Genomic DNA, 21,345 nt, shown 5'->3' with positions numbered 1-21,345 from the left:
ATGATTTTCCATCTAATAGTTTTCTCATTTGCTGAGCGATCAAAAGCTCTTTAGTTTTAAAAAGAGGCTTTTTGGAAGAATCATCATTCTCAATAATAAACAGTTAAAGATCAATTTCAAAGCAACTTGTGCTTTCTTTCCTTCTAGGAATGTCTCTGTTGTTTCCAAACTCAGGCTAGAATCAATCAGTGGTCACTCTCTCCTTTTGTAAATAACCCAAATTATTTTCTAGATTCTTTATTTTGGATGCAACTGAATAACCCTCCAGCCTGACTTATATTTATAGGTTGCTATTTTCTTCCCACATATTTACACAGTCTGCTAGTTATTCCCCATACTGCCAAATGTCTTCTGAAATAATCAGCTGTCAAAGGTGAGAAAAATCTGTTAACACATGATGTGTGGCATAGCACAGAGCTGTGATAAAAAATGATCTGGAGTATTAAAAATTCAAGCTGTCCTCTTCTAGCTAAGCTTTAAGTAAGTGCTAGTCACCTGCCCAAGGTCATCTGACTTTTGCCAGATTCTCTGTACTTTGAACGCTCTTATAATACTTCTTATGTGGCACTGTTCACAATTTTCTTGCATACTGTCTAGATATTTTACATGGAAGTGCTAAGGAAACTGTGCTTAATGTCTTGGATCCATCAAGTCTCCTGGGCCAGAGCTCTGGGAATCCCTAGTTGGCGGTTTCTCTGTTATTGCACACATTGCACGTATCTCCTGTGGATTCTGCCTCCAAAATACCTTTCAAATTTATCTCTTTCTCCTCATCTCCACTGCCACTGACTTGGTTCAGGCCCTTATCAAGACTTTCCTGGATAATTCCAATAGTATACACACTGGTCTCATCTTGCTTTAATTCATCCTCCATGTTACTACTGTGAAAATAATCTAAATGTAAATAAAATCACATTTCTCCTTCTTAAAGTCCTTCTATAAATCTTCCCATAGGTACTGGGATCAAATTTAAGCGATAAGTTAGCTGACAGATATTTGCCTACCTCTCTAACCTCATTTTCACCAACCTCCCTTCTGTGCTTATTTGCAGCCACTTAACCTGCAATTACGTTAAGTTTAGGCTGTTTAGTGCCCTATGCATTAGCAGTTATTGTTCCTTCTGCCTTACATGCATTTTCTATTCATCCTTCAAGACCTAGATCAGGCATCATCCCCTCTAAAATGCCTTTCGAATGTGGGTTGGATGTTTCTCCCATGTTCCACAGCATCTTCTACATGATTCTTTCCATATGAGATGCAGTACTGCATTGTGTTGCGGGCTGTGAAGCCAGAGTATGTGAGTGTAAATTGCCCCCCTTTTTTTTTTCAGAGTCCCGCTCTCTCACCGAGACTGGAGTGCAGTGGCGTGATCTCGGCTCACTGCCACCTCTGTCTCCTGGGTTCAAGCAATTCTCCTGCCCCAGCCTTCCAAGTAGTTGGGATTACAGGCCTGTGCCACCATGCCTGGCTAATTTTTGTATTTTTAGTAGAAACAGGGTTTCCCCATGTTGGCCAGGCTGGTCTCAAACTCCTGACCTCAGGTGATCCGCCCGCCTCGGCCTCCCGAAGTGTTGGGATTACAGGCATGAGCCACCGCGCCCAGTCATAAATCACCTTTTTAAAATGACTATCTGTGTGACCTCTGCAAGCTTTTTAGTTTTTTTCATTCCTCAGTTTCCCTGTCTGTGAAGTGACTATCTCGTGTCACTTCACATGTGTCACTTCACAGTATCTGTCTCATGTGATTGCTTTGGGTTTTATATTGAGGTGACAAACATGGAGTCCTTAGAATTATGCCTATGTCAGAGTCAGAGCTCAATGCATGTCAGCTGTTCCCAACAATTTATTTTATTTTCAGTTTGCTGTTTCATAAGATCCTAAGCTTTCAAAGGGATGGATTAGTCTTTGTTTTCTCAGCATCTAGTCCAAGAAGGCATTCAGTACTTTGTGAATGCATAAATGAACTATAAGCACCATATGTAAGGTGTTATTTTACTTGGTGGACTTCATATTCCCTGTACTTTCTGACACATTTAGCTCATACAAGAACAAGCTAGCAGTGTGCATAGCAAGTCTTTCAACAATTATAGTAAATTATAGCATATATATTATGTATTATATTATTTATTGCCAAAGCAAATTTTCTTAACTTAGTGAAGAATTATCTGTAAATTTGGTAGAATTTTATTTTTTGGGTGATTTGTTTTGAAAAGTCAGCACTATTCTTTCTTGTTGGTGTGTGGCATCTTCTATGATACCGTGTGCCACTAGCTTCAAATTATGACAAAATCCACATATTGCTCATGTTGTTGGCATAGGGGAAAATTCTGTTTCCTATCTTCTTTGAATCTCTCACATATTTTTGCATTTTACACAATGTTTTATAATCACATCATGTGTCCAATAGACTAAAAACAAGCAAGCTCCTGCCATCTCCCTGAGAAAAGACTGCTAAATGGCACAAGATTTCATTTTCCAGCAACATTGTCTGGCAAATACACAAGACGTTCATCTTACTCCATTTCTAGATTAATATGTTTTTATTTAATAAAACTAACCACATTGTGTAGCAGTCCATAATCTTCTGGATATCTATATTAGAATTAGGTTTGACTGTGAATGATAGAGACTCAAAATAACAATGGCTTAAACAAGTTAAAAGCTTATTTCTCTTATGTAAACAGAAGCAGTCCTGAGCTAGAATGGCAGTTCAATCATCAGAGACCAAGGCTCTCTCCAGCATGCTGCTCTGCCATCCTTAATACACAGGTTCAACTCCTAGTTTAAGAGAGCTGTTCCTTTCCAGCCTTCACATCCTCAGTCCAGCCAGCAGGAAAAGGAAAACACTCTGTTGCTATTTAAGGACACTCCCTGTAAGTTGCATATGCATTCCCATTTATCAGAACTTGGTCACAGGGCTACATCCAGCTCAAGGGAAGTCTTGGAAATGCAGTCTTTGTCCTGGGTGGCCATGTGCTCAGCTGAAAATTGTGGATTCTATTTCTGAGAAGGAGTAAATGTATATTAGATGACTACTACCAGTCTGTGCTACTTTGTCCTTGCCGTTTAAGTGTCTCAGCTTACTCGGGTCCAAGATTTAAAAAATTGTGGGTAAAATGGCCTATTGATGTAAAAAATATGTATTTGATCCTTCAGAAAGGGTCAAAATTAGAGTGTTAGCTAGTATGAGACTCTTTTTAAATTTTAGAAGCTATGTTAATTTTATGAATTGACTCCAAAATATTTTTTAAAATATTAATATTGTTATAGAAAATGTTTCTCATAAAGGAGCAACAAGAAAATAAACTGGCATATGACACCAAAGGCACAGGCAACAAAAGACAAAGTAGACAAATTGTACTTCATCAAAATCAAAAGTTTTGTGTATCAACGACCAGGTGCAGTGGCTCATGCCTGTAATCCCAGCACTTTGGGAGGCTGAGGTAGGAGGATCACTTGAGCCCAGGAGTTTGAGACTAGCCTGGGCAACATGGCCAGGCCCTGTCTCAAAAAAAAAAAAAAAAGAAAAAAAGAAAAAGAAAAAGGAAAAAGAGATACCTAAGATATCTGAGAAGGGAGAAATATCAAGAATATGTGAAGAACTACAACTCAACAACGAAAAAACCATACGATCCAATTTTAAAAATGGGCAAAGGACTTGAGTAGACATTCCTCTAAAGAAACTATATAAATGGCCAAAAAGCACATGAAAAGATGCTCAACATCACTAATCACTAGAGAAATGCAAAAAAAAAAAAAAAAAAAAACCAAAAAACCAAAACAAACAAACAAACAAAAAAAACCACAAGGAGATACCACTTTTCACCTATTAGAATAGGTATTATTTAAAAAAAAAAAAAAAAAAAACAGTAAATAAGGATTGGCAAGGATGTGGAGAAACTGGAACCCTTGTGTAGGGCTGCTGGGAATGTAAAATGTTATGACCTTGGTAAAAAACTGTATGATAGTTCCTCAAAAAGTTAAAAATAAAATTACCTTATGATCCAGGAATTTCACTTTTGAGTATATACCCGAAATAATTGAAAACAGGGCCTCAAATAGACATTTATACACTCATATTGATAGCAGTATTATTCACAATAGCCAAAAGGTGGGAGCAATCCAAGGATCTATCAGTGGATGAATGGATAATACAAATATTGTGTCTACATATAATCAAATATTATTCAGCATTAAAAAGAAAGGAAATTCTGATGCATATTACAATATAGATAAGCCTTATAGACATTATGTTAGGTGAAATAAGTCAGTCACTAGAGGACAAGTACTGTCTGCTTCTACTTATATGAGGTATCTATAATAGTCAGATTCATAGAGACAAAAAGTAGAATGGTGGTTGCCGGAGGCTCGGGGAAGGAGGAGTGGAGATATTTTGTTTAATGGGTATGGTTTCATTTTGGGAAGATGAAAGGGTTCTGGAGATGGAAGATGGTGATAGTTGTACAATATGAATATATTTAATGCCACTGAACTATACTCTTAAAAGTGGTTAAAATGCTAAATTTTATGTAAATTTTATATTTTACCACTTTATATAAAAATAGTTTATATTTTTATGCACATGCATTTATATAATCAATCTCGAAGCCATTTCTAGAATTTTTTCCCCAGGAATCTTGATCTTATTTTGAAATGTTATTTTTAAAAAAATGCTATAAAACATACACAAAACAGAGATAATAACATACGGAAAATTTCTAGTTCCCTTTACTTAATGTTAATATCTCAATTTGTAGTAAATATTTTCTGTGAATGATTAGACCATTGCCCCAATTGTTGAGTGCCATTTGTATTCATCCCTCTCATTCCAGTGATTTGAAAAGCCAACTATGAACTTTTCATATCTGTGAATTGAACTGAACTAAAAAAGCTTTAGAAAACCTGACTTATTATAGATTCTGCAAAAGTAGCAGCATTGTGCAGAACAAGAGTTGGAAAACTTTTTCTGTAAAAAGCCAGATGGTAAATAAACATTCTAGGCTTTGTGGGCCACATAGGACTGTTGAATAGTCTTTAAAAACTTTTTAAAAAACATCCCTATAAAAATATAAAAACTCTTCTTAGCTAGTGGAGCCTTGCAGTAAAAGGCTATAATTTGCTGACCTCTGGAAGACCATGAAGCCCTTCTGTCACCAAGCCACAGTTAATAGGTAGATGTGGGCATGTGATAAAGGTAAGCCAATCTTTAGGGTGCTAGCAACCTCTCTCTAGGCCTGACTCAAGTAGAATGAGTGAAGCATATTGGGTTTATTTCCTGAAACTCTGATAAGGAAGCATGTAGAAGTAAGCCACCCCAGGAGGAACAGAGTGGGTCCTAAGTGAGAGACGAGTGGGTGGTTATTCCCTAGAATAGGCTCAGTTCCAGTCCCACTGCATAAGTATAATAAACCACTTTTTCTTGAGGGAATTTATGTGTTCCTTGTTACCAGAAGAACCTAAATTACTTCCATCCATTACAAATGTAAATTGATACAACACAAGACAGCCTGGCAATATTTAATAAAGTTGAATATGGGCATATTAGTGATCCAGCAATTCCATGCTTAAATAGTTTTCCTAAAAAATTATTGGATATGTATACCAACAGATATTTATAACAACACTCACAGCATGTAGCAGAAGGTCCACAGAGACTCTTTCAACCTGATCAAATCCCAGCTCTGCTCCTTACACAGCTGTGTGACCTCGGATAAATTGCTTAGTTCTCTGTGCCCCATTTTCCTCACCTGTGGGGTGAGAACAATTATTTTATTCTTACAAGGTTGTCATGGGGGTTAAATAAGTTAATATACATAGAGTGCTGGGCACAATCCAAATGCTATATTTTTAGCTATTATTACAACTCTCATTATTATAGCATCATTGTTCATAATAGTAAAATACTGAAAACAAGCTAAACCTCTATCAGTAGAGCATGGGTAAATAAATTGCAGTATGTTTCTACTATAGAATCTTATAGCATAGTAGTAAAAAGAATGAACTAGACCCACGTATATCAATAGGTACAAATCTTGGACACATAATGTTAAAAGAAGAACACATGTAGTATGATCCCTCTGTTATAACATAAGCAAAATTAAACCTATTCTTTAGAGACACACATATAGGTAGCAACAGTACAAAGAAAAAATGGGAAAGAAACAAAACTCAAGATAGTGAAAAGGCAGATGGGATTGGGAAAGAGCTTCAGAGACCTTTGTGAAGTTCGTAAGTTCATAAATTTGGTGGTAGATTCATAAGTGCTCTATGTTATAAACATGGAACAATTAACCTCAATGAACCAAATCTTTAAGAAATTTTCTTCAAGAAAATTTACATGGATATAAACTGAGCTGGTGGAAAATCCAGAAGTAAGAATGAAAACAAATAGTTTTAATAGTTAATATGCTCTTCCAAGAATTCATTCAGGAACTAAATTGGTTGAATGGAATTTGCTCTATGAAATACTTTTTGATGGAAATTTATCACTGCTAGTATACTTATTAGGATGTTTGTCTAAATATGTCTCAATAAATTCAAAGTCATTATGATCTGATGGTCATATTTAGATGAATAAAATAATCCTGTGCATAGTTAACGAAAACTTAATGGTACAACAGACATTAAATTTATTTAATGAGCTTTACATATTCATAGGAAAAACAAGGTTTTGACAGAAGTCTGGGTGGGAATCAGGTGTCGGGAAAACCTAAATGGTCAACTAGCTTTAAGGCAAAATAGCAAGAAAGTATTCATCTCTGGAGATAAGAGAAACAGGAAAATACCAAGAAATAGATCATCAAGGCAGAAAACTAACAAAGATATTTGGGACCCAAACTTGACACTTGACCAAATGGACCTAACAGACATCTATAGAATGCTGCACCAAACAACAACAGAATATACATTCTTTTCATCTGCACATGGCACATACTGTAAGATTGACCACAGACTCAGCCATAAGGCAATTCTCAACAAGTTAAAAAAACCTGAAATCATGCCAACCACACACTCAGACCATGGAGCAGTAAAAATAGACATCAATACCAAGAAGATCTCTCAAAACCATACAATTACATGGACATTAAGCAATCTGCTCCTGAATGACTTTTGGATAAAGAATGAAATTAAGGCGAAAATTAAGAAATTCTTTGAAACTGATGAAAATAAAAAATACAACACACCAAAATCTCCAGGATATAGCTAAAGCACTGTTAAGAGGAAAGTTTATAGTGCCAAACGCCTATGCCAAAAAATCAGAAAAATCTCTAACAACCTAACATCCCACCTAGAGGAGCTAGAAAAACTAAGAGCAAACCAACTCCAAACCTAGCAGAAGAAAAGAAATAACCCAAATTAGAGCTGAACTGAACAAAATTGAGATGCAAAAACCTATGCAAAAGATTAATGAAACCAAAAGTGGGTTTCTTAAAAAGAATAAATAAGATAGTAATAAAAAGGAAGATCCAAATAAACAGCATTACAATTGACAAAGGTGACATTACCACTGAACCCACAGGAATACAAAAGCAAACCCCTCAGAGACTATGATGAACACCTCTATGCACACAAATGAGAAAACCTAGAAGAAATGGATAAGATCCTGGAAGCCTACAGCCTTCCAAATTGAACCAAGAAGAAATTTAATAACTAAATAGACCAATAATGAGTTCCAAAATTAAGTCATTAATAAAAATCCTACCAACCAGAAAAATGCCCTTGGACCAGACGGATTCATAGCCAAATTCTACCAGATATATAAAGAAGACCTGGTAGGCCACGCACAGTGGCTCATGCCTGTCATCCCAGCACTTTGGGAGGCTGAGGTGGGTGGATTATTTGAGGACAGGGGTTCAAGACTGACCTGGGAAACATGGCAAGACCCTTCTTTACAAAAAGTACAAAATATATCAGGTGTGGTGGTGCATGCCTATAGTTCCAGCTACTTGGGGGGGGCTGAGGTGGGAGGATCGCTTGAGCCCGGGAGGTCAAGGCTGCAGTGAGCTGTGATCACACCACTGCACTCTACCCTGGGCAACAGAGCAAGGCCCTATCTCAAAAAGAGAAGAAGGAGAAGGAGAAGGAGAAGGAGAAGGAGAAGAAGGAAGAAGAAGGAGAAGAAGGAAGAAGAAGAGGAAGAAGAAGAAGAAGAAGAAGAAGAGGAGGAGGAGCTGGTATCAATTCTACTGAAAGTATTTCAAAAAATTGAGGAGGAAGGACTCGTAACTCATTCAATGAGGCCAGCATCATTCTGATACCAAAACCTGGCAGAAACTCAATGAAGAAGAAAACTTTAGGCCAATATTCCTGATGAACATAGATGCAAAAATCCTCAACAAAATACTAGCAAATCGAATCCAGCAGCACATCAAAAAGGTAATCCACCTTGATCAAGTAGACTTTATCCCTAGGAGGCAAGGTTGGTTCAGTATATGCAAATCAATTAATACAATTCACCACATAAACAGAACTAAAAACAAAAGCCACATAATCATCTCAATAGATGCAGAAAAGGCTTTTGATAAAATGCAACACCTGTTCATGTTAAAAACCCTCAACAAATAAGGCATCAAAGGAACATGCCTCAAAATAATAAGGGCCATATATGACAAACCCATAGCCAACATCATACTGAATGGGCAAAAGTTGGAAGCATTTCCCTTGAAAAACGGAAGAGAAGGATGCTCACTCTCACTACTCCTATTCAACGTAGTGCTGGAAGTCCTAGCTGGAACAATGAGGCAAGAGAAGGAAAAAAGGCATCTAAATAGGAGGAGAGGAAGTCAAACCATCTCTCTTCGTGGATGATATGATTCTATACCTAGGAAACCCCATAGTCTCTGCACAAAAGCTCCTAGAACTGATAACTTTAATAAAGTTTCAGGATACAAAAATCGATGTACAAAAATCAGTAGCATTTCTATATACCAATAATGTCCAAGCTGAGAGCCGAATCAAGGATTGCATTCTTGTGCCGAATCAAAGATCGCCACAAAAAGAATAAAATGCATAGAAATACAGCTAACCAGGGAGGTGAAAAATCTCTACAACAAGAATTATAGTAAAATACTGCTGAAAGAAATCAGAGACGACACAAGCAAATAGAAAAATATTCCGTGCTAATGGATAGGAAGAATCAATATTGTTAAAATAGCCATAACTGCCCAAAGCAATTTACACATTCAATGCTATTCCTATCAAACTACCAATGACATTCTTCATAGAGATAGAAAAAACGTTTCTAAAATTCATATGGAACCAAAAATGAGCCCTAATAGTCAAAGCAATCCTAAGCAAAAAGAACAAAGCTGGAGGCAATCTGACTTCAAACTGTACTACAAGGCTACAGTAACTGAAACAGCATGGTACTGGTATAAAAACAGACACATAGACCAATGAGGCACGTTAAACAACCCAGAAATAGAGCCACACACCTACAATCATCCGATCTTTGACAAAGTCAATAATAAGCAATAGGTAAAGGATTCCCTAATCAATAAATGGTGCTGGAATAACTGGCTAGCCATATGCAAAAGACTGAAACTGGACCCACAGCTTTCACCATATACAGAAATCAACTTGAGATGGATTAAAGACTTAAACACAGAACTGAAAACTATAAAGACCCTAGTGGGGAGAACCTAGGAAATACTCTTCTGGACATAGATCTTGGCAAATATTTCATGACAAAGGCTCTAAAAACAATTGCAACAAAACAAAAAAATTGATAAATGGGACCTAATTAAACTAAAGAGGTGGGACACAGCAAAAGAAACTATCAACAGGGTAAACTGACAGTCTACAGAAGGGGAGAAAATTTTTGCAAACTAAACATCTGACAAAGGTTTAATATCCAGAATCTATAAGGAGCTTAAACAAGCAAAAAAGAAACCACCTCGTTAAAAATGGGCAAAGAACATAAACAGACACTTCTCGAAAGAAGACATACATGTAACCAACAGGCATATGAATAAATGCTCAACATCATTCATCATTAGAAAAATGCTAATCAAAACTACAATGAGATACTATCTCATGCCAGTCAGAATGGCTATTATTAAAAAGTCAAAAAATAATAGATGTTGGCAAGATTGTGGAGAAAAGAGAATACTCATACACTCCTGGTGGAAATGCAAATTAGTTCAGCCACTGTGGAAAACAGTTTGGTGATTTCTCAAAGAACTTAAAACAGAATTACCAGTAGACCCAGCAATCCCATTACTGGATATATGCTCAGAGGAATATGAATTATTCTATCATAAAGACAAATGCATGTGCATGCTTATTGCAGCACTTTTCACAATAGCAAAGACATATAATCAACCTAGATGTCCATCAACAGTAGACTGGATAAAGAAAATGCGGTACATATACACCATGGAATGCTATGCAGCCATAAAAGAATGAAATCATGTCCTTTGCAGCAACATGATGCAGCTAGAGCCCATTATCCTAAGTGAATTAGTGCAGGAACAGAAAACCAAATACTCATGTTCTCATAAGTGGGTGCTAAACATTGAGTATACATGGACACAAAGGCAGGAAAAATAGACACCAAGACTCACTTGAGGGTGAAGGGTGGGAGGAGGGTGAGGATAAAAAGCTACCTATTGGATACTGTGCTCACTATGTGAGTGATGAAATCACTCGTACACCAAACCCCAGTGACCGCAACTTATCCATGTAACAAACCTGTACTTGTACACCCTGATCCTAAAGTATAAGTTGGAAGAAAAAATAAATAAATAAAAAAGAATGAATTCAATGTTGAGGTGATCATTTGGATGATAAGTTCGATCAATGAAGCTGGCACACGCAGTTTAGGAGTGGACATATCTGCGGAACACTTCACTTCCAAAAGCCACTGCATAGTTAGCTGTTTTCTGAGGCAACAGCAAATACACTGCCTTCAGGATATCTTCAGGGGTGAGAGTACAGCGATTTCTGAAATACATCAACCTGTAAGCTTTCATGGCAATGTGTTGAAAGAAGTTGTTAATCAGAGTGTTCATGAGGTCCAAGGTGCGAGACGATGTGCCTCTATGGGACACCACTTCCTTTAGGACCTTGTTTATGAAGAATCAGTAATTTCCATGGACAAAATCAATGCTGGAATGTGCTTTCTTTCTGGAGGTTGGGCTTTGATGTCTTTTGGAGTACTTATGCTTTTTGGTGCTGGATCTAGCCATTGTGGATGTTGTTCCTCTGATCAGTTATGAATGGAGAGGAGAAGGGTCCAAGAACAGGTGGGAGTGCTCATCTTTATAGTGACATGTCACAGTCAGACTTCAGAGGCTTCTCTGATTGGAGGTTGCTTTTCCTATGTCACAATCACCTAGCAATAGCACTGATTTGTTGTTAAGGGCAAATCTTGTTCTTGACTAACCTAAAGCTTTCCTAAGAAGGAGAATTGAGGCTGATTTGAGGGCAGAAAAGAGGAGTGCTCATTCTTTCAACTTTGTTTCTTAGCAATTTGCAAGCATAATATACAATATCCTCAGAACTGCAAAATCCCATCAAACTGGGAGGGTTAGTGAAAGGGAAGGAAATTTGCCATAGGCCTTTTCTCAGGGCCACTGTATTCATAAAAAGCATTCATAAATTCATTTTATGAGCAAATGAATAATTAAATAAGCCACTAAAGTCTCAAAATGATTATTTTTTAAAAATGTATGGCTAATCTGGTTTTAAGAATTGTTACCATTACTTTAAAAATGAACTTAAGTTTTTGTCTAGACTCATACTCCTCAGGAACGAGTATGTACAACTGAAGAATAAAACAAAAACTCCCCTATTTTATTGTTAAAATTGTGAGACATGGACTGTGTTCATTAACCTTTTATAATGACATTAATATTATTCTTGCAAATTTCACAGATTTCATTGCATGGTCCGCATTTACTTGATATTGTAGTTCTGTCATTAACCAAAAGATGTTTGTAGGGTCACTCTTGAACATGTGCTTTTAAAACATATTTCATTTGCTTTCTTAATCAAATTTATCCGTAAGTAAAAGAAAAAGACATACAAGTAACCATAAAAATAATAGGCTTGGTGCCGTGGCTAACACTTGTAATCCCAGCACCTCGAGAGGCTAAGGGGGGTGGATTGCTTGAGCCCAGGATTTCAAGACTAGCCTGGGCACCATAGAAAAACCACATCTCTACAAAATGTATAAAAATTAGCGGGGTGTGGTGGTGCACACTTGTAGTCCCAGCTACTTGAGATGCTGAGCGGGGAGCATCACCTGAGCCCGGGAAGTCAAGGCTGTGGTGAGCTGTGATCATGCCATTGCACTCCAGCCTGGGCAATACAGTGAGACCCTGTCTCAGAAAAAAAAAAAGAAAAAAATCAGTGTATGAGCATTTCAGTTATTCACAATTGCCACAACCCTTAATGCTGTCACTAAATGTCCTTCACTAGGAGCTTCTTCACAGATGAGGTAGACTGGCTTATGTGTAATTTCTGGAACGTAATCTGTAATTTCTCCCCTTTCTCTCCCACTCAAGAAAGTAAATCTGAAATGAGGTAAGAATAATGTTACTATAGGGATACTTTGAACAAGCTCTGAATTCTAAAGACAACAGACAGCATTTGTAAATAGCCATACCATATTGTAACACACCTCAGACTGTTTTCATTACACTAAGAGGGAGGCTGCTGCTTCCAGGGATGCTTGGGAGTGACGGATCTGTAGTCAGCTCTTGCTAATTTTGCTTTCAAATTTCTCTCTATATAATTACTTAGTTTGCTTAATTATAGCATAGCTTTATTTGCTACCATTTAGAAGTAACTATCAGGTGGAGAACGTTGATTCCCTCTTCTTCAACATATCCGTGTTAAAGAGCTTCCACAAGCCTAACGATCCTGGCCTCTCTTGCTGCATCACTTACTCCTCCTGGAACAAATGACTTACTGATGGGGAGGTGAAGACAGGACAGTCATGTGGATCTCAGTCCCTTCAGGATTCTCCCTGGGATATGACTGTGGGGAGCTCTGTCACTGGGAAAGGGTCACTATTTGCCAGCTGCTCGTGACTGAGTAGGTCCTTCTGCTTAATGATTTGGTGCTGTATTAGAAGCCTATTGTTGCACCACACCTAAAGACTGTTCTCCAAATAGCTTGTCAGTAATAAAGTTGATGTTTTCATCTTCATCTTTCTGGCTCCTTTGACTCTCTCAGTTGGTTCTATGCTTGAGTGAGGAGAAGGAAGGATGCAAAGTATTACAGTAGCTAAATGAAAAGTTTTTAAAGCCCAAACAATAAGCTGTATGTTGAAATACTGAACGACCAGAAAGGCCAGAAAATGAGGAATACTGGTTATATAAAATTTCTGGTTAACTTAGGGTTAACTCAAATTTCCTTCTAAAATTCAGCGAATTATTCTAAAATACGTATGAATTCACCACTGATGGGCTATTTTTTTTTCTTTTCTTTCTCACTTCCTCCTCCTCCAGACAGACCGGGACAAACGATAAACACCTTTTTGCATAATGGCCTGCAGGAGATGCCCACAATATGATTAATCCAGGCAGTGCAGCAAGTCTGTTTACTTTGCATCTATCACATCCTGAGAATGGACAGTGTAAGAATCTCTGTCTTTTCTCCCCTTCCTCTCTGCCTCTATCCCAAGACCCTAGCTTTAGAATGAAGCCTGGTGTCCTTCAGCAGGAGACACAATAGATTGAAAGGACTGACAACCAGTATACCAGAGGTCCTGGGTCTCCAAGCTATTCAAAAGGCAGGCTGGAATCCAAAGTCAAGAACTGTTTCATGCATTTTTCCGGGCTCTTGTTTTGTGCTCCATCATATTATGTCTATATAGGACATGGACTGTATTGTGTCCTCCTTTCCATGATTGAGCGGGTAAAGGATTGGAGTTATAGCGGCTTATTCTTGCCTTGATGACTCAGGACATTGTAATGATTCAAGGTCATCAACAAGACTACCCGTGATTATATCGCAATAATGTAACTACGGCAGAGGTGACATTAACTCAAAGCAGAAAGCATATACTGACAGGTATGAGTGTACTCTAGGAACATTTTTATAGCCACAGTATTAGTTTTCTATTGCTTTAACAAATCACCACAAATCTAGCAGCTCGAAACAACACAAATCTACTGTCCTACAATTCTGGCCTCTTACTGGGCTAAAATCAAGATGTGGACAGGGTTGCTTTCCTTTCTGGAGGCTCCAGGGGAGGGTCTGCTTTCTTGCCTTTTCCAACTTCTCGAGGCCACTTGTGTTCTTTAGCTTTTCCTCCGTCTTCCAAGCCAGCAGTGGCGGGTAGAGTGTTTCACACACTGCATCATCCTGACCCTGACTCTCCTGCCTCCCTCTGTGACTTAGAAGGACCCTTGTGATTACATTGGGCCCACCCTGATAATCCAGGATAATCTCCCCATCTCAAGGTCTTTAGCTTAATCACATCTGCAAAGTCCGTTTTGCCATGCAATGGAACATATTCATAGGTTCCAGCGTTTGAGACATGGATGTCTTTGGCAGGGGGCATTATTCTGCCCACCACGGCCACCATCAACAGAATGGGATTGTCATAGAAGATCTGGGTCACTGATGGTAAAGTAGTCCGAGATGAAAAATACTGTCCTTAGTAGGTGACCAGAAATATAGTTTAAAAAATACCTTCTATATATGTGGGTTTTCTTGTCACTTGCTTATTTTTCTTCTAAAAAATAGAGAATTGTCTTGGATTTTTACTTTCTGTGCTATGTCTCTATATTATAGTTCCAAAAATATGCTTAGTAAAACATTTTACCCTTGGAAGGCAGGAGGATGACAGTAGAGGTGAGGTTTCTTCTTCTTCTTCTTCTTCTTCTTCTTCTTCTTCTTCTTCTTCTTCTTCTTCTTCTTCTTCTTCTTCTTCTTCTTCTTCTTCTTCTTCTTCTTCTTTTTCTTCTTCTTCCTCTTCTTCTTCTTCTTCTTCTTTTTCTTTTTTAATTTGAGACAGAGTCTCACTCTGTTGCTCAGGCTGGAGTGCAGTGGTACAAGCTCGGCTCACCGCAATCTCTGCCTCCTGGGTTCAAGCAATTCTCCTGTCTCAGCCTCCCGAGTAGCTGGGATTACAGGCACCTGCCACCATGGCTGGCTAATTCTTGTGTTTTTAATAGAGATGGGGTTTCACTATGTTGGCCAGGCTGGTCTTGAACTTTTGACCTCAAGTGATCCACCTGCCTCGGCCGCCCAAAGTGCTGGGATTACAGGCAAGATATTTCTTCTTTTCTTTCTTACTTCTCTCCTTCTCACATTCCCTTCTCCAGCTCTTCTCTCCTGCTTGCTCTTTTTCACAAGTATTTATCTGATGCCAACCATGTGCCAGGCACTGCATGAGTTACACTGTGCAGATACGGAGATGAAGAAGATATAATTCCCACTCTCAAAGAACTCACACTTTATTGAGGTAGGCAGACATGGAAATAGCTGATTATTATAAACAGAGAGATAAAGGCTATGGCAGGCATCCATAGGGTGTAAGTGAGGAGAGAGGGAGAGAGTGTGGTTCCTAGATCACTTGGCCTGTCAGGGCAGTCCTCTAAGAGGGAGAGTTACTGTTTTAGTTGCATTTTGAAGGACACAGATGTTATTCAGGCAGATAAGGTTGGTGGTGGTGGGGAGAGGTGACATGGGACATGCAAATAAAGTACTTTCAGGAAAGGAGTAATGTTTTTCTTTGTTTGTGCATGGGGATGGGAGACCCACGGTCTGGAAGAGGCAATCTGGGGCCTGAGATTGACTGTCCCATCTTGTCTGGCAGTACTCTGGTAAGGGAGGATGTGGAATCTCTAGAGAGGGGTCCAGGAAGCATGTTTGCCAGGAGATAGTCTAGGTTCCAGTTAAGGCAGTGGTTCTTTAGACTGGGTACACCCTGGAAACACCTAGGGATGTTAAACAAACAAAACCAAAACAACAGAACATCCATACCAGGGCTAGACCCAGGCTAACTAAATCAGATTCTGCAGAGGCCAGGTTCAGGCTTTTTTTGTTTTTGTTTTTTTTTTTGTTTTTTTTTTTTTAAGTTCCCCAGGTGCTTTTAATGTGCAACCAGGGTTGAGAATCACTTAGCTAAGACAAAGCAAAATATTTGAAGGTGTTGGGGAGCTTTTAAATTTTTTTCTTAAACACAGAGGAAAGGGTTAAGAGGGAGGGAAAAGAAGAAGGATAGGAGGTGAGCAGATGAGAGGACGGATGAGTAGAAAAATGGCCTCAGAGGGCGACACATGTCCTCTGATCACCGGACTCCCACCACTGAGACATGAAGAGAAGTAGACTTTGATGTAAACTTGTTTCCGTGCATTATAGATTGAAACAATCTGAAAAGTTCCTTCAGCGTTTGACAAGAAAGAGACCTAGAAGAACTAAGAAGGGCTAACTGAGGGGGAAGGAACCAGGCTGGTGTCCTCTTTGGTGGGGAGACCAGTTTGGCTTTTGCCTGTCTTATATTTCTATGTTTGAAAATAAAACAACAGACAATGTTCCACGCTCCCCTTTCTTGACTTGTTGACAATTTTCTGGCCTAGGTCATTTCTCTTTGACTTCCTGTCTTTTGCTGCATTCCTAAGGCTGGTGCTCCTGATCTCACAGTGCAGAGCTCTACCACACCCGAGTCACTCGTGTCCTGCTTTGGCTAATCTGAAAGCTGGGTCATTGTTCTCAGGTGACCTGAGTGAGAGAGAGAGAGAGAGAGAAATTAGAGTAGCTTTGTGCAGAGTAAGAATGTCATAATAAAGGAATTAGCCTTGAGTAGGTTGAAGGTTGTCAAATCCTGGATGAGGTTCCTGAGAAGTCTGATGTTCTTTAGTAGAAAACAGAAAATGTACTAGGACAACAGAAAGGAGAAAAATTCTAATTTTGTTTTGAGTTCTCATTCACTTATTGTAGTAAAACATCAGTGAATTAAAAGGCAATGAAAGCCCCCCGAATCAATACTTTTATCACCGTAAGTGGATTTTTCTCTTACTGTGCTAAGAGTGTCCTTGTTCAGCACACGGAATTGGCATTGAAACTGCCCAAGATCACATTCCTGCCAAGTTATGGAGCCAGGAGGTAAACCAGGCCTGTCAGACTTCTAAGCTGGGGTTCTTAATCACTATACTACACTGCCTCCCATTCATTGGCCCAAAAGGCAGGATGTTCTAAGCAGGAAGAAAAGAATAAATGAAAACAGTGAGGCATGAAATCACAAGCTACATTCAAGAACAAGGGGAAAATTATTTTGCTAAGAGTAGAAAGATCACATGTGAGAGAGATAGATGGTTCAAAAGGTATGGTGGGCTCCGGGCAGGCATGGTGGCTCACACCTGTAATCCCCGCACTTTGGGAGGCCGAGGCAGGCGGATCACGAGGTCAGGAGATAGAGACCATCCTGGCTCACACGGTGAAACCCTGTCTCTACTAAAAATACAAAAAAATTTAGCCGGGCATGGTGGTGGGTGCCTGTAGTCCCAGCTACTAAGGAGGCTGAGTCGGGAGAATGGCGTGAACCCGGGAGGCGGAGCTTGCAGTAAGTCGAGATGGCGCCACTGCACTCCAGCCTGGGCGACAGAGGGAGACTCATTCTAAAAAAAAATAAAAATAATAAAAAAAAGAAAGGTATGGTGGGATCAGTTTATAATGTCTTAATTGTAGTCTAAGGTATTACAATTATTCTATAGGTATTTGAGAATCACCAAAAATTGGAAGCTTGAATGTAATTGGCTTGAAGTGATGTTGTGAGAGGATCGATTTGGAGCCGGGTGCAGGAGGGAATAGAAAAAGTGAGGTTAGAGAGTCCAGCAATGCCATTGCTCAGTGGCTTGGGAGGGGCCAGATAGAGGCCTGGACTGAAGGTAATGGGAATGAAAAGGAGGAATCATCTCTGAAAGAAATGGTGAGGTGTGATGATTGATTCACAACTCGAGACCAAAAAGAAAGAAGCCTCTAGTAAAATGCTAACATGTACTGAGCACTGATGATGTGTCTAGACACTGTTCTACATGCTTTCTATCAGTTGGTTCTCACAACAACCCTATGATACAAGTACTATCATTAGCATCTCCTGTTCCCAGGTAAGGAAACTAAGTGGGCCTCAGATCACATAGCTAGTAGCAGAGCCAGGATTCAGAGCCAAGCAGCTTGGTTGCAGGCCCCGTGCTCCTTACTCTCAGACACCCTGCTTCTCCCCCGGCCCTTAGGTGTGTGGTGTTCTACCTGCACGTAACCACTGTGTCTCATTCATCTCCACAGGCGTCCAGGCAAGCAGGGAGCACTTCCGCCTCACAGCTGTAAATGTGTCTGTTGCCCACAAATAAGTGTCAGAATCATGACTTGAACCCAAATCTTCTAACTCTGTCTCCAGTGCCCTGGCCAAAACTTCATGCTTGAGACTACAAGGAAAAAAGAAAAAAGAAAGATTCATGAACCAAAATAGTGCACTGGGGGCAATGGAGAAGATATGATTTTAGGATTTAGGATGAAAAATCTGATTTTAAGCAACTTTAGGAGTATGCTTTTCTCATTTTACGTTCAGTAGAATTCCTGAGGCTGTGGTCTATATAAAGGGGGAATCATTTCTTTTCCCAACAAAAGATAAGATTCTGAAGGCCTTAATGTAGATTTACATTCTAGATGAGTCAGAGGGAAAGCCATACCTTTACCTAGGGAGAAAGGATGACTGATTCTAAATTGGGAAGAAAGGATTTAAGGAAGGGAGCCTACACTCAGAGAATCCTAATGCGGTTTTAAAAGCATATATCTTCTTCAGTTGTCCTGCAATGCCCTTTTGAGCTGGCTTACACATAAAGAAACCAGAAAGACAAATATATTAGACATCATAAAATTAGAAGCTAACAAGCATAATAAGAAAATTATGTCCATTGCAAAACAGCCAACTAGAAACCAGGGGCTGCCAAGTGTTTTCTTTAAGTGCACAGGAATGTTTTCCAGTCTAAGTGATATAATAAAGTCCTGCCTTAGTTGTACTCAAATAACAAAATCCAGTACTGAATTTAGTAAAATCTAAAGACCTAGATCCACTGTCTCTCCAGGGCCTGATGAAAGAAAAGAATTCTCTAAGGAGCTCAGTGTGAAGACATTCACACTAAGGCTAGTTCCCAATGTTCTTGTTGCTGAGTTTTATTTTAAATAAGTTTTATTTCAACGTAGTACAGTCTTTCTCTCGGCTTCCCAGTCTCTCTAGACTCGCTAGGCAAGGCTGTGCTGCTAGAGACCTCTTAGAGGAATGCTGGACTGAGTGAGGCAATTCATTTCAGTGTGTGCTGGAGGCTGCCATCTGGGGACATAATCTCTCTGGTCTATTGTTTCCTGAAATCATCATTTATGATTAACATCTGCAGAATACTTTCTACCTTCCAAAATGTTAAGAGTTGATCAACTGAAAGAATAATGCTATGCGCTGGAGTAGGCCTTGTCAGTTTCCCTGATGAGGCCCCATCTCCTCTCTCTTGTATAAAAATGTATTATTTTTTCACAAGGAAGGGTTTAGGGGACATCTGCTTACATGGGTCTGTCTAGGATCCACAGAATATTGTAACCAAGAGTCTCAGGCCAATAGAACACCTTAGAAGTGCTTATTTTTTTCCAGTTATACAGATGAGGCAAGTTGTGATGTAACTGAGGACTCTAAAATAACCCTGTGGTTCTTCTCTGAACGGTGCTTCCAACAGAGCTGGTTCAAGAAATCTCTTGCCTTCTGGGCATTTTATCTTCACTATTGAGAATCTCATCACCTTGAAGAAGTCAAGGCCATACAACACAAAGAATTTTTAAAACACAGTTTCCTTCCATTTCCTTATTAATCCTTTGATAGCTGGGTAGCCCTACTGCTTTACAGGCGAAATTCAGAGAAATTAAGCTCCTTAATTCAAAGATGCATACCCCAGAGGTATATGGTAAAACTGAACCTAGAACTAGTTTATTTATTTATTTATTTTTTTGAGACGGAGTTTCACTCTTGTTGCCCAGGCTGGAGTGCAATTGTGCGATCTTGGCTCACCGCAACCTCTGCCTCCTGGGTTCAGATGATTCTCCTGCCTCAGCCTCCCGAGTAGCTGGGATTACAGGCATGGGCCACTACTCTTGGCTCACGCTTGTAATCCCAGCACTTTGGGAGGCTGAGGTGGGGTGGGGGATCACCTGAGGTCAGGAGTTCGAGACCAGCCTGACCAACATGGAGAAACCCTGTCTCTATGAAAAACACAAAATTAGCAAGTCTAGATTTCTTTTACCCTGCATTGTGCTGCTGGAATCAAAGCACATACCTACCTCTGCAGCCTTAGTGCAGTTGTTGGTTTTCAGGGGACTTAGTGGTATTTGTTAGAGAGTCTCTTTGGGGTTCTGTAGGTCCTTCATTCTTGTAAGAATCTTTGATGTGCACCCCAGTACCCCAGTACTTAGGGAAATACCGACTTACATGTCTCACTGAGACTCATGAGCTGTTTCCTTTCCGAAATGCTCTTCTTCTCCTACCTGTCACCTCATGATTTGTTCTACCATCTTGCCATCCAAATCAACTGCAATTTCAACAAAAAGAGAAAAGACTATTATAAAAAGGACTGTGGAAGTAGTCAAAATTGGCCTCTGTTTTCTGTGTGGGCGTTTCCTCTGCCTCCTCACCTCCACTACAGATCATACTCCTAATGACCTAAATCAGCCACTTAACACTTGCATTTCTCTACCTTTTCTCTCTTCACTTAAGTCGGATTTTAATGCACTGAGAGGTAAAAACAGATTATGGAGAAGAGCTCAAATTCTGGATCTGCCACTGATGTTTAAGCTGCATGTCTTTGTGCATACCCATTCTCTATCAGTGCTTTCTTCATTTTTAGGAAATTCTCTAATGGAAGACAGCATCTAAAATTCCTAGAATGATAGGAAATGGGAGCTTCTGAGGGTCTTACTCATTATTATATTCCTAGTGCTAGCGCAATTACTTATACCTACTGGTGTTCAAAAAGTAATTCTAAATGAAGGAATAGGGCCCTCCCAGAGCAGTCGACAGGCCACATCTCAATCTTTCACATTGCAGGGAACTGCAGGGAACCAACATTTGTGAATGCTGTTGTGCAGGTGCTTTATATGTGTAATCTCATTTAATCCTCATAATACCTCTATGAAGTGATTTTATGAGCACTATGCTCCAGTGAGGGAAGCAAGGATCACAGATAGAGGTGGAGGAATGTGCTCAAGATCATAAGTCAGTGATAGGACTGGAATTGGAAGTTCATTCTGCCCACCTTTGGAGCCTGTGTTTTCTGATACACTGAGCTACTCCTGAAGGATGTAGGTATTGTCTCTAGAAGTCATCTTATTTTATTTCACTCTCTTCCA

At 39.4% G+C, this 21,345-nt stretch overlaps 1 long non-coding RNA gene across 1 annotated transcript; it reads right to left on the bottom strand.

Annotated features, from left to right (window-relative positions):
- Window positions 1-1,608: 1,608 nt before the first annotated feature.
- Window positions 1,609-11,249, bottom strand: LOC103885166. Its single transcript, XR_004183736.1, has 3 exons — window positions 10,693-11,249; window positions 5,629-5,747; window positions 1,609-3,003 (listed from the first exon to the last, which is right to left on the bottom strand). It is a non-coding gene; the product is annotated as an uncharacterized LOC103885166 (long non-coding RNA).
- Window positions 11,250-21,345: the final 10,096 nt, after the last annotated feature.

The sequence above is a fragment of the Papio anubis genome, chromosome 5, assembly GCF_008728515.1.
Source record: "Papio anubis isolate 15944 chromosome 5, Panubis1.0, whole genome shotgun sequence".
In the NCBI taxonomy this organism is placed as follows: Eukaryota; Metazoa; Chordata; class Mammalia; order Primates; family Cercopithecidae; genus Papio; species Papio anubis.
This window is presented reverse-complemented; position numbering and strand designations above follow the sequence as displayed.